Below are 10,378 nucleotides of genomic sequence, written 5' to 3'. Positions count from 1 at the left end.
TGCTAGGTATTCTGATTAATTATTTTGTCATTTTGCCTCCACGTCCCCCCGATTGCCCGCGAGCTTCTCCTCCTGTCCATACGGTAATCTCTATACTGTGCGACAGAGAGTCGCGTAGTTATGACGCAATCGTTAGCCTACTTTTACAAAAACCATAGACAGTAAAAGAAATGGACACAGCGACCCCATTGGAACTCAATTGAGACAAGTGAAGCCCATTTTTAGCGATTTCTTAGCACTTCCTTTCCTGACGCGCAGACTCAAACCGAGCAAAGCGTTACACGGACCACGTGAGCAACCCGTCTGTCTTCTAGTAGCTGTGCCAAGAGAAATCTGAATCATTCCCTTCCGAATCTTGCAGAGACGGAGAGTGTGAGTAGGAGCTGTCCATGAGCTAGGAGCAGGAGCAACTTTTGCTAGGTATTCTAATTAATTATATTGTCATTTTGCCTCCACGTCCCCCCGATTGCCCGCGAGCTTCTCCTCCCGTCCATACGGTAATCTCTCTACTGTGCGACAGAGAGTCGCGTGGTTATGACGCAATTGTTAGCCTACTTTTACAAAAACTGCTTCTACGGGGCCATAACATAAGCTACAAGGTAATGGAGCATTTTATACATTGTCGTGTTTCTTTAGAAATAAATAATGGACAAATGGAGTCTTTAAACGCCTCAGATGTAAAGTTATTCGCTGTCAAAGTGACGCCAAAATGAATGGGAGTCAATGGGATGCTAACTGCAGGTGAAGTTCTGCTACAAGATGGCGGCACGCGGCCGACTTCAACTTCCGGTCGACTTCCTTCCCCCCTGACAAAAACTGCTTCTAAGGGACAGAAACGTAAGATACAAGGTAATGGAGCATTTTATACATTGTCGTGTTTCTTTAGAAATAAATAATGGACAAATGGAGTCTTCAAACGCCTCAGATGTAAAGTTATTCGCTGTCAAAGTGACGCCAAAATGAATGGGAGTCAATGGAATGCTAACAGCAGGTGAAGATGGTGGCACGCGGCCGGCTTCAACTTCCGGTCGACTTCCTTCCCGCTTGCTTATTAGACATTCTCTGATAATCCTTTTAGACCATGTGCGCCGACCATTTTCCCAGTATTTAAACTAGCAAAAGTGGATTCTGACACGCCCTAAGTGCACTTGCGCCGTGCGCTTTAGACCATGTGCTTAGATCGTTAAAATGGTGCACTTTATGTTATTTAGTTAAAATAAAAAAAATAAAAAAAATAAATACAAATTTAGTTAAAGGGGGGGTGAAACACTCAGTTTCAGTTAATCTCATGTTAAGCTTGAGTACCTATAGAGTAGTATTGCATCCTTCATATCTCCAAAAAGTCTTTAGTTTTATTATATTTATAAAAGAAAGATAGGCTGTACCGAGTCTTTCCGGAAAAAAACGAGCGACTGGAGGCGTGCCGTGTGGGCGGTGCTTACGCGCCGATAGCTAACAACACACAGACATTTGAAGCAGTTTTACTCACCGCCTGCGAACCGCAACGCACGACCGTGAACCTTTATCGTTGGGACTGCTGAATCCGGTGTCAAACTGGGCCTTGTTTATAAAACAATCATCGTCGAAATGCAGGGAACAAACAAAGTCCTGTGACTGCAGCGAGCACAGCGCTTTGATGGGCGTACTGCTTTCGCTCTCTCGCTCTGGTCTACGGGTGCGCGCGCGCCCTTCCAGGAGAAGGGCCGCCCCATCTGACGTCACACATGCCCATACTCGAAAAAACTTTCCGAAACTTGTGACAAACCGGAAGGAGTATTTTTGCCACAGAAATACTCCATCAAACGTACAACTTAATTTTTGAAACTTTGTCCATGTTTAGCATGTGAATCCAACTCTTTAACAGTGTAAAAAACTCAGTATGCATGAAATAGCATTTCACCCCCAGCATTTCACAATAGCATTTTATAGTATTGTCATATATTGCCATATATTTACTTTGTAAAAAATGATATGATCAATAATTTGACAACATATGTTTTTAAGATTTTTCAACACATTTTTAAGTCAGTTTAATGTAATTTAAGTTGCAATGACAAACATACAAGCTGACTACTTAAAAATTTAAGGCAGCAATTATTATTTTTACAGTGTACATTTTTTTTTTTTTTTTTTTCTAGAGTAGGTTACTAATGGCCACTATTCTGTCTCAGCACTGTACTTGCTGCACTCAAAAATGTCTTGGTTCTCCAAAAAGGGACCAGTAAAAGTAAATGAATTGAACTACACCATGTTTACACCGAGGGACAACTTAGGTAGAAACATCAGCATCGTCTAATATCACTCATAATAAAGGTCAGTCAGCAGTTAGGACCACATATACTTCAGCTCCTTCATATTAACTTGGGGAGAGTTTTGTGTTGTTTACAGCTCCTGGATACTGTCAGTGACTAAGCCTCATATTAAACACAAGAGAAAACCACACTGAAATGATTCAACAGCCTCATGAAAGCACAGCACACATGGGTAACTCTCTCTTTCTTTTTGCCTACATCTCCCCTTTCCCTCCCAATCTGCATTATTTAAATCTTAAGCACTGTGTGAATTTCTACGCGAGCGATCGATGGGCTCAGACCTCCAAGTAGCTGCTGGAATAGTGAAAAAGTACGCAAAAGGACGTCTTTAGTCCCTCATAGTGATTTATCTCAGTGGCCACTGGAGTCTAATTTACCGAACTGTCAACTGCACACCGGTCCTCAAATGATTGAGGCCATTTTTCAAGGTCTTGGATCTGCGGATATGACTGTTGCGGCTTGTTTGGGAACAAAGGGAAGCGTGTCACCAGTCCAACACAACAGAGGCAACACCTGCAGAGCACAAAGAGCCGTACTTCAACACAAACACACCACCCCGGGAAGGAAAGGAGGGAGAACACGGATGAAATAGCTTCCAACGGACTGAAAGATAAAGGCAGAGAGAAGATCTCTCGGTAGAAAAAAACTGAAAGACAACATCCGTGGAGTCTTAAAAAATACAGAAACGATTGTTTATTGAACCCTCATAAAAGATAATAAAAAACTTATTTCTGCAACACTTCCTCTCAGATCTGAAGTTTTTATTTTACTTTCTCTTCTTTTTAATGGTGTTTGCTGAGGCAAGCATCACTGTTGCACATAGGCTACTTTTGGTTAGGGATTAGAGGCAACCCCTTATGTAAACTTTGGTATGTAACTCTTTATTAATAATACCCCAAACCAGTGCAGCTTATTGAGCTGTGCTGATAATTTTATAACCAATTGGACTTTTTGCCTGATGGACAATAAAATGTTGAACACACTAAAGGAGGGACCCAAGCCATATATAACGACCAGAATCATTATCCAATAAGGAACTATAGCAACACTCTGGCAACCAACCAGAACACCCCAGAAACACTAAAGCAACATGCTACCAACAAACCAGACAAATCCTATATATTCCATAGCAACACCCTAGAAAACACCCAGAACACCATGGAAAACCCATAACCATGTCTAAGAAATGCCATAGCAAAGCCCTCAGAATAACCTAAAAACTCCATAGCTATGCCTTATTAACTAACCAGACCATTCTAGATTTCCAATAGTTATATATCCCTAGATATCCCATAGCACCACCCAGAACACCCTAGAAACCTCATAGCAACACCCTAGCAACAAACCAGACCATCCTAGATTTCCCAACTCCCTAGAAAACGCATAGCAAAGTCTTAGAAATGCCATTGCAAAGCCAGCGTTTTTCCTTCCACTCAAAAATCCAATATTATCAGTCTGCAATCCTGGAGGCTGCATTTTCAGGAGCGCCTTTCTAGGACCCTAGTTTTTTTTTTTTTGTGACAGTACCACCTACCGAATCAGAGAACCACAGTCCCAGGACCGCATTTTGCAACCAATGCAGTATTTCCACGTTTTAAAGGATTTTAAAGGTTTATTTCACCCAATACTATTTTCTTGCAATTAATCCTGGTTGCTAAGAACTGAATGTTGAAAAATGATTGTGACTAATTAGCATAATATAATAACTTATCAAGTAAAATAAACAAGGAATCATATTATAGCCTTTTCAGTCACTAGATCAACCACATATTTTAAAGTACAGAGGGAAGACACAAGGATGACTCTGGGGGTAGATTTAAGATTGTGTATATTTTATAAAATAAAATATAATAACATTTGAACACACACAAAAACAAATTTGTTCATGACATGACATGAACCACATAGAAAGATCTTCAATGACGATGTCTTCACTGATTCTTAAGAGAAAGGCGGAGAGAGAAAGAGAGAGAAGTGAATGAAGTAAGGAACATTTAGTTGAACATGTTCAACTGTCTAACTTTAAATTTTATATTTAGATTATTGTAATTTACTTAAAATGGACAAACAATGAATAATTAACAAGCTTTCAAAATGAACATGCTATAGTTTATTGTGCTGATAGTCACTAAGTCAACAAAAGCTTGCTAGTCCTGCTAAAGTTTCGTTAAACGAATATGCTAACAATTTGTTTTACAGCATTAGATGCTAATGATGGCTATGTAGTGCATTCAAGACTATTTAGCATCTCTAGATCACTACGGCTACGTTAACTTTTCAATTAAATGCATCACAATTGTTTTTTAATGTTAAACAAATAAAAATGGATTCACATTTGATACTCACACTCTTGATTGTTGTACATCTTCGAGAAAAACATGCGGCCATTGGTCTTCTAATTCGGTTGGTGGCGTTGTCACTAAAAACCTAGGGTTCTAAAACTGCTGTCCTGAAAATGCAGCCTTTGGGATTGCAGGCAGATACTACTCCAAAAATGAGCATTTACAACATGGTGTAGCCTAATAAATGATCTGTGGGATATTTTGAGATGAAACTTCACAGACACATTCTGGGGACACCTGAGACTTATATTTCATCTTGTAAAAAGGGGCATAATGTGCCCCCTTTAAAAAACCCATAGCAACACCATAGCAAAGCCCAAGCAACCACTCTGAACAACATAGAAACCCCATGGCAACCAACAACATCCCAGCACTAAATTAAAATCTTCTTGCTCCAAGCATCTGAGGACATATTGAGCACAATACCTTTTCCTAGCGTTTGAGTTTGATATCAAAATGTAAACAGACATTTGCCCAACCTGTGTATTAAAGTAGTTTTATTCTGAGCGAAATCGTTCTCGGTTACTAACGTAACCTCGGTTCTCTCTAGAAGAGGGAACGAGTATTGCGTAAGTTGCTTACGCTACGGGTAAAGTCATCTTTTCTCGAGATATCCTTAATTTTGTATTTATTGTCAACGCGTTGCAGCAGCTAGCAGACCTAGAGCGGGCTTACTAGCACGCTCATTGGCTGCCCTGCGGCAACTGCAGCAGCCTATCGCTGAGCCCTGCGTGACGTCGCGCCCTCACGCGTCAAAGCCTGCCAGAATGGGTGTGGCTTAGCGTATATAAGGAAGGGCTCAGGGGCTGCTTACCTGGTTTTCATCGACTGAAGCGATACCAGCTCGAGGCGGGCACGGACGGTTACACAATACTCGTTCCCTCTTCTAGAGAGAACCGAGGTTACGTTAGTAACAGAGTACGTTCTCTTACGAGAGGTTCTCTCGTATTGCGTAAGTTGCTTACGCTACGGGAACCCCTTGTCAACGCCGTGCACGCCAGCATCAACCACATATAGTCCCAAGGAGACACCCGGGGGACACAGATCAGTGGGAATAAGACGGCCAACCTGAGTGGGCCAGTACATGTACATAAGCACACAGTATCATGTGGCAAAGAATACAGAGCGGCACAGCCGGTCCATACTGACACGTGGATAACAATCCTCACAGTGTAGTTCAGCCTAGCAGCCTGCGCGTGATCGAACCTGAGCAGAACATACTCGCAACTTAGACTGACAGAAGTCTAGCCTGCAGGGCGGGAACTTCTAGGTTGTAGAACCTAACAAATGTAGAGGGGCTGGCCCAGCCTGCCTCCGTACAAATGTCATGAATAGAAATCCCACTGGACCAAGACCACGAAGAGGCCATGCATCTAGTGGAATGAGCCCTAACGCCAAAAGGGCACTGCAGGTCTTTAGACGCATATGCTGCCGTGATAGCGTCAACAATCCACCTGGACAGACTCTGTTTCGAGGTGGCGAGACCCTTAGTGCGTCCACCGAACGAAACTAATAACTGCTCCGAGCGCCTAAAGGCGGCGGAGCGTGTGATGTAAATCCTCAGCGCTCTGACAGGGCAGGAGGTTAACATCGACTTCGCTACCGGACCCCGGCAGGGCCGACAACGTAATAACCTGCGCTCTGAAAGGAGTGCCGAGCACCTTGGGGACACTGAGCCCAAGCTCGGTGTGGTACTCGTGCACTCAGCCAGCGCTGTAGCGGGCGCATACGTAGCAAACCCAGCTGAAGCACCGCATGAAGCCATGCCGCCTACCATTCTCGGAAAAATTTTCAGGGGAACAAGGCTGCCCGCCCGGAATGAAGCAGCTAGGTGTCGAACGCGGCGCGCGCGCGCTGCGTCGACAGGCGGGCCATCATAGACACAGAGTCCAGATCTATCCCCAGAAAAGAGGTCGTCTGGCTGGGCAGTAATGAGCTCTTGGTCCAGTTGGCCGTGAGACTCACATTTTCCAGGTGGCTGAGAAGCCGCGTTCTGTGAGATATCAATTCTATCTCCGACTGCGCTAGAATCAGCCAATCGTCCAAATAATTCAATATTCGCATGCCCTGACTTCTGAGGGGAGCGAGAGCCGCGTCCATGCACTTCGTAAATGTACGGGGTGCTAGGGACAGGCCAAACGGAAGGACGGTGTATTGATATACCTGACCGTCGAAGGCGAATCTCAAGAATGGCCTGTGACGGGGTATTATCTGAATCTGAAAATATGTGTCTTTCAGATCGAGAGATATAAACCAGTCCCTCGGGCGAATTTGCGTTTGGATTTGTCTGGTTGTAATCATTTTGAACGGTCGCCTCATGAGGGCTTTGTTCAGGTGTCTCAAATCTAAAATGGGTCTGAGAGCCCCATCCTTCTTTGGAACGAGGAAATAGCGCCTGACTCGCTCTGAGAAGGTGGTACTGGTTCTACAGCCCCTTTGCATAGCAGATTTGCTATTTCTGCGCGAAGTAGGTGTGCTACTTCTAGATTCACTTTCGTTTCGGTCCGGGCTCGGAAGCGCGGGGGGGCGATGAGCGAATTGCAGCGAATAGCCTTGCTTCACTGTATTTAGCACCCATTCTGACACTCCCGGAATAGCCTCCCATGCCTCTGCATGCATGGCTAGGGGTAGAATGGTCTCTTGGTCCCGATCGCCGCACAGTGTGGGCTCGTGAACCTGAGTCTGAGGCATTGGCGCTGTGAGCGCGCTCTCGGTGCTTGTATACAGCGGTGTGCTGAGAACGGCGGCTGGCCAGTTTGCATGTAACGTCCCGGTCAGCTTGGATGGGGAACGCTTCATGTGAAAAAGCCTGTGGCGCGTGTGCAGCGCTGGGCGTGGTGTGTTTGTCAGTAAGCGTGAGTGCTCGCGAGCAGCCACAGGTCTTATGACATAGCCGGTGTGTATCGGCTTTTTATATTTTTTGTTCCCTGGGACAAGGGTGTAACAGAGCGGGCAGTGAGTAGGTGTGGGCACTGTTCTGTGGGCACATTTCCTACATTTAACACTCGAGCGGCATACGCCAGCTTCATGAGAGTGGGCTCTGCATGAGTGAATGACACCGGGGGAACCGTGCTTATGTGTAGGGGTGAACACTGGGAAGCGGGCACATTTTCTACACTTAAAACACCATCGGTGTGAGCCGTTTACGTGATTTACACCTGAAACACCGCCAGCGTGAGCTGGGTTCATACCCTGGGGCATTATGTGTGTGTGTGTAACACAGATTCTGTTGTGTTCATAGGCAGGGGTGAGCACTGTACGGTGGGCACATTTCCTACACTTAAAACATGAATGGCATGAGCCGGTTTGACTGACATAGACACCGGGGTGGTGTGAGACACTGCGTGGGTGATGCCTATGTGTAGGGGTGAACACTGGGTAGTGGGCACTCTTTCTACACTTAGCGGTCGAGCGGCATGAGCCAGCTTTATTGTTTTCGACCTTGGATGAGTGTGACACACAGAGAGGGTAGTGTTTACGTGTAGGGGTGGGCACTGGGTAGTGGGCACATTTCCTACATTCAGAACACCTTCGGCCTGAGCCGGAATATGACCAGACATAATGCTCTTTTGAGATTTATGTGGGTAGCCATGAGAACGGCGTTTGTGTGCAGGCGAGCGAGTTAAGAGACCGGCTCGTTGGCTGCTGAATACACTCTTCGAATCGCCTCTGCTGAGGGGACTGAGAGAGCGAGTCGTGCCGATTTCGATGATGGTCCGGCCGCAGCGGGACTTAGCCATCGGCGCCTTCCTAGGGGTGCTAGGAAGATTTATTAAGTAGTATAATTTATATCTGCCGCCAGAGCCGGGATCGAACACGGGTCTCTGGCGCGAAAGCCCAGATTTCGCCACAGGGGAGAAATGACGTAAGCTTTCAATTGGCTTGAGCAGATAAGAGAGCGTCATGTGAGCCACGCGGAGAGCACCGGCGTGGGCTCATATGTTTAAAAACGCTCAAAATACTCGAGCCCTGCCATTTGACCGGGAGGGCGCGAGGGGCGGGCTCGCTTTCTATACGTAAGAAAGCTGGCCGCGAGCTCAAAGGAGAACACATAATTTATCTGCCGCCAGAGCCGGGAATTGAACACGGGCCTCTGGTGCGAAAGCCTTAGATTTCGCCACTGAGCCACAGGGGGAAATGACATAAGCTTTCAGTTAGTGTGAGCATATAAGAGAGCGTCATGCGAGTCACGCGGGGTAGACACCGGCGTGGGCTCATAAGTTTAAAACGCTCATAATGCTCGAGCCCCGCCATATGAACGGGAGGGCGCGAGGGGTGGGTTCGCTTTCTGAACGTAAGAAAGCTGGCCGCGAGCTCACAATGCACGCGGGGATTCCACCGGCGTGCATTCATGAACAGCTGGCCGCGAGCTCACGCGGGGATTCCCCCGGCGTGCAATGACGAACAGGATCACAATCCAGTGGTCTCTGCGGGCGGCGCTTTTCGGCACGACCCGAACGAGAGAGGCGGAAGCGAGGTCCATGTTGGAAATGGCTAGTCGAGCCTGCAGGGTTGATATTGTCATATCGTCGCAGTGGACGCAGCCGTCCAAAGACAGCGTGGTCTCGGCATAGGCAGAGAGCGCAGATCACATGGCGGTCTCCGTCGCTGAACGGGGCTCTGCAAGAGCCACAGGAAATACGAGGCATTTTGACGTAAAATGCCTCGCGCTCTTTTAGAGAGAGTAAAAGACAGGCAGTAAAAGGATGTGACGCCGGATAGCGTAGCAGGCACAGATGGCTGAAGGCGGCGAGAATCGTCCGGCTTCTTCAGGCGCTGTCCTGGGCGTGCTTTGTCACTTGAGTCAACGGCGTTGGCTTCTCTCAGAAGATCCAGCGATGCGGAGAGCTTCGCTGAAGAGATGAAAATCAGGTAAGCAGCCCCTGAGCCCTTCCTTATATACGCTAAGCCACACCCATTCTGGCGGGCTTTGACGCGTGAGGGTCATTGGGCGTGACATCACGCAGGGCTCAGCGATAGGCTGCTGCAGTTGCCGCAGGGCAGCCAATGAGCGCGCTAGTAAGCCCGCTCTAGGTCTGCTAGCTGCTGCAACGCGTTGACAATAAATACAAAATTAAGGATAATTTTTGGCTTCAATATCTCGAGAAAAGATGACTTTACCTGTAGCGTAAGCAACTTACGCAATACGAGAGAACCTCTCGTAAGAGAACTCAGTAATAGGCAAATATCTAGTAATGCCGATCTGGTTTTGCTAAGAGGCCCATCACCCACCAAAATAACACAGTTTTACAGTTTTAACAATACTTGGTTGTAAGATATCTTACATGTAAATGCGTTCATTATTGACTTTGCTACAGTCTAATCATGTCATGTCATTCATTAAAGAAAAGATACAGAGATGGTAGGATGACACTGAGCTAAAATGAGAAATAATTAAAATAAAATGGAAAGATGAATCACTTTTCTTTGACCTGTGGTTCTGAGCAGCTACATGCATCCATCTTCAAATGCAGCTAACACTCGCTGTAAATCCTTTCTTACATGACATGACAATGACACAAATAAACACTAACACTATCAGCCCGTAACACATGGGAGTGTAACACATGGGAGCACACACACACACAAACAGTCAACAGGCAGAGCACACACACACACACACACACACACACACACACTTAAAGGACAAGCCTAATTAGAGTAAATGTCACAGAGCCGTTATATTACCTGTGAACATGCACACTAAACATTGTGCTAGTTTCA

This window comes from Rutilus rutilus (genome assembly GCF_951802725.1).
Source record: "Rutilus rutilus genome assembly, chromosome: 21".
Taxonomy (NCBI): Eukaryota; Metazoa; Chordata; class Actinopteri; order Cypriniformes; family Leuciscidae; genus Rutilus; species Rutilus rutilus.
This window is presented reverse-complemented; position numbering follows the sequence as displayed.